Source organism: Humulus lupulus, chromosome 9 (genome assembly GCF_963169125.1).
Source record: "Humulus lupulus chromosome 9, drHumLupu1.1, whole genome shotgun sequence".
NCBI lineage: Eukaryota > Viridiplantae > Streptophyta > Magnoliopsida > Rosales > Cannabaceae > Humulus > Humulus lupulus.
This window is the reverse complement of record NC_084801.1, coordinates 92500543-92505306: the sequence shown is the minus strand read 5'-3', so window position 1 is coordinate 92505306 and position 4764 is coordinate 92500543.

Here is a 4764-nt window from a genome sequence, read left to right as displayed (position 1 = left end):
GGTTTCTTTCTTCTATATTTAATTTTATTTTACATGTGAAATTTTTTGAGAGAGTATATATTATTTAGTGGGAGTCCTAAAGGTGCCGCCTTTTTTTTTCATTTGGTTGTGTACTTTACCACTTTTTAACCATCCTTACTATAACTCTTTTTAAATAGTCTTATCTTCTTGTGTTATGGTAATGGGTGTTTGGTGTAGTGAGGATATCATCAACGTAAAGAACTAAGAAAACCACAATTTTTCCTTTGATGTATTTATAAACACATGCTTCGTCAACATTTTGTTCGAAACCATATGTTTTAATAGTTTCATCAAATGTTAAGTTCCAAGATCTTGATGCTTGTTTCAATCCATATAAGGATTTCAACAATTCGCATACCTTTTTATCTTGATCCTTCTTTATAAACCCTTCTGGTTGTTCCATATAAATGGTTTCATCAAGGTGGCCATTGAGAAAAGCTGTCTTGACGTGCATTTGCCATATCTCATAATTATAGATGACAGCTATGGATAAGAGTATGCGAATGGACTTAAGCATGGCCACAGGAGAAAATGTTTCTTCATAGTCCACACCCTCTCTTTGTGTGTAGCCTTTGGCCACAAGCCTTGCTTTATAGGTTTCTACCTTTCCATCTACACCCATTTTCTTCTCGTAGATCCATTTGCATCCAATAGCATTAACATTGTCAAGCAGATCTACAAGTTCCCAGACTGAATTGGAATACATTGATTCCATTTCTTTATTCATGGCATCTTGCCACTTATCAACATTAGGGTCTTCCATTGCTTCTTTAAAAGTCAATGGATCGTCCTTTTTAGTGTCTGATACAAGAACGTGTGCCTCATGTTCGTAACGAATAGGTTGTCTCACAATCCTCCCACTACGACGTTGCACCAGTTTTTCCTTTTCAGGAAACGTGGTATCTTTGGTTGTTTTATCATTAACTGATGAAGAAAATGGAGATGAAATTTTATCTGTCATTAGTTCCTCTAAAACTACTTTGCTCCGAGGTTTAAAATCATTCATATAGTCATGTTGTAAAAAGGTTGCATTTGTCGAAACAAATACCTTTTGATCACTTGGGCTATAGAAATATCCACCTCTTGTTTCTAGAGCATAGCCCATGAATATACACACTTCAGACCTAGAATCCAGTTTTCCAGATTTAGGTCTTAGCACATGAGCAGGACAACCCCAAATACGGAAATGTCGTAAACTAGGTTTATTTCCATTCCATAGTTCCAGAGGTGTCTTTTTTACAGCTTTGGACGGAACTACATTCAAAATGTAGTTATCCCTTTGAAGTGTATATCCCTAAAATGATAAGGGAAGTGAAGAGTAGCTTAACATAGACCTGACCATGTCCAACAGAGTCTGGTTTCTTCTCTCTAAAACTCCATTTTGTTGTGGCGTTCCAGGTGCTGTGAGTTGGGATAGAATTCCATGCTCCAGCAAGAAATCTTTGAATTCAGAATCCAAATATTCACCACCACGATCAGATCGGAGTGTTTTTAAAGATTTGCCTAATTGCTTCTCAGCTAAAGCTTTGAAGTCTTTAAACCTGTAAAAAGTTTCTGACTTCTTAAGCATTAGGTACACATGGCCGTATCTAGAATAGTCGTCAGTATATGTGACAAAATATTCATAACCACCTCGAGCTTGAATGTTAATTGGACCACATACATCACTATGTATTAGCTCTAGTGGTTCTTTGGCTGTATTTCCCTTCGAAGTGAAAGGTCATTTAGTCAATTTTCCTTCTAAACAGGATTCACAAACTGGTAGGGTTCCAACTGTTAGTTCCCTTAGAGGTCCATTTTTATTTAACCAGTTTATCCTATCTAGACTGATATGACCTAATCTTAAGTGCCATAGATACGTGTCATTTTCTGTAGAAACCTTTTGTCTTTTGTTACTTTGCGGAACAACTACTTTAAACAATTCAGAATTATTGGGCGATTTTTCTATTGGATTAAGCATGTACAATCCATTCTTTTGTTTTGCATGAAAAATATTGTTCCCATTCCTTGAAATAAAAATCATATTATTATTAAAAGAAATGTTAAAATTTTGTTCATGTAACAAAGATAAAGAAATAATGTTTCTAGTAATTTCAGGAATAAATAGCACATTATTCAAAACTAGATAGAGTGAAAGCTTTTCAATCTAAGCTTTTCTAAACCCTTGGGAAGTAAGATAGAGTGACATTTCGATATTGAGTTGTAGATCAAAGTTCCAGTTTATCCAAGGTATTCTTATCCTTAAAGTTAGTTCACTATAGTTCTTTTATTTTCTTTCAGATCCTAACTTGATTTTATGGCTTTTGGTTAGGTGTTTAAGTTTCTGGAAACTTAAGGTTCCTGGTAAGTTTCTATCTTGATGGTTTAGATCTCCTTTTCATCTCCATTTCTTTAGAAACTTATGATTCTTATTGTTGGTTTTAGGAGTTTTCCAATCCCATTATTGTCTCCAATATCCCAGTTTTGGGTAAGGAAAATAGGCTAGATTATATGTGTTATGTTATGTTTATATACTATGTTATGAATATGTATATACAAATATGTTTTATGTTTTAGTCACTTGGTTATTATAGTTGCTTAGATAGCAAATCAAATCCCAAGATTTTTCTCATTATCGTAGATTAGAGTTATGATTTACCCTACCTCAATTAGTAGACAGGAAACCTAGATGGGTTATCATGTACTATTTTGTGATCTAACCTACCTCGATTAGTAGATTGAGCACCTAAATGATTTTATCACATGCTACGGTAATGAGTTAATGGTCATTAATATTGTAGTCCTATGTTTATATGATATACGTTTTTACGTTATATGTTTTATAGTATATGCTTTTAGTCTTACGATTTATGTTATGTTTTAGTAGATTTTCCTTGTTGGGCATTAAGCTTATTCCTTTTATTTTAGATGGTGTAGGAAATTAAGCTTGGATGGCAGGATGGATTCATGGCAGCTTTGGAATGTGTATTGGCAGAGGACTGAATGAATGGACTGCTGGAAGATTGAGGATGAAGTTTATATTGTTGAGTCTTTTCAATTTATGTATTTGTTTTCAACATTTAGTATTTGAACAAATAATTAAAGGTTTATGTTTTCTTTATGTTTTTATGTAATAACAATGGGATCCCGTATTTTGGAGTTTTATAATAATGTTCTATTATTTTATGTATGTATTCCAAAATAATAGTTATGCCTAGTAGTTTTTAATGGTCCGAGGTCTTAGAATTATTCAGGGCATTACAAAAACTGAGAGAAGGGAGAAGAGGAAGGGATTCAAAGCTTTTATAGGTAAGGTTGTTGGAACTATGGTTTTAGTTTGGTTATGATTCTCTAGGATTGATCTTTCTCCCCATCACTAAGTGCTTTTTCTTTTCTTTTCTCACACTACTACAAGTATAGGGTTTCTCGGCACTTTTTTTTCAACCTTAAATAAAAAGCGCGGAGAAAAGGTTTGAATGAGTCTAAAATATCACATTTAATACCCGTGCCCTATTTTATTGCGGTTTTTAAAAAAAATGCAGTGTAAAGTTTTAAGGGTGGAGGAGGCGGGGACTTTTCTCCGCAGTTATATGGCAAAAACCTTTCTCCACAGTTTTTGCCATATAACCGCAAAGAAAATCCCTCCAACCGTGTAAAAACAATCTGAGACCCTAAAACTTCCCCTCATTCCCACATTTGACACACGAGAACAACAAGGAACAACTCCACATTCGTCCCCAGCCACGGGTAAGCCCCATTTTCACCATTTTAGTTTTTTTTTTCATTTTCTTACATATTAAATCTTTAAATCATGTAAATATACCTAATATTGATTTATTTTGAAGTTTTAGGAAATAAATGAAGAAATATTGAGTGAGTTTAATGGGGTATCAATGTATGTTTATAGGGTGATTTTCAAGTTTTTTTCCAACATTTTTTAAAGTTTATATATGATTAGAAGACATTTTCATTGTTCAAAACATGTATTGATCACTAAAACTTGAATTATTTTAATACATATTTTAGTTTTTTGGTATTTTTTATATTGTCTACCTAATTTATTCATTTTTAATAAAGTTAATATTAATTATGTTAAATCTTTAAAATGTATTTTATTTTACATAATTTTTCCTGTTATAATAATGTTATTTACATAATTTTTTATATTATAATATTATTTCTTACATAATTTTTATATTATTTATATAATGATTTTTTAAAAGTTTATTTTTTTAAATTATATTATTTTAGGATCAATTCAATTACCATATATTAACTAACCAATGTTTAAACATTTATTGTAGAAAATAATTTTTTGAATTTCAGGTGTGTTGAAATTGTTTTAGATTAATTTTGAAGGTGAGTAATAATTACTACTTAATTTTTTTTTATTTTTGATATTTACAAAATATAGTTAGAGGAGTTTGAATATATTAGATATTCATCCATAGTGAAGTAGGTTATGAGATAAAATTGAGTGCTACGGAGATAACAGGAGGTTGAGAACATGTGTATCTTAGTGAAGTAGGTTCTGCGAATTCTATGCTGCGGTGGCTTATGGTTGAGAACATGCATGTTGTTTGTTATATATTTTGTTTGATTTGAATTTATAGGTAGTAATAACTTGGGATATGCTATAAAAACAGAGGAAACCCTGCCCAATTTTTTTTAAGATTAATATATTAATTGAACATGTTTTATAGGTTAATATATGTAATAATTATGTTTTTTTATGTTGAAATTGTAAATACATATGAATTTTTG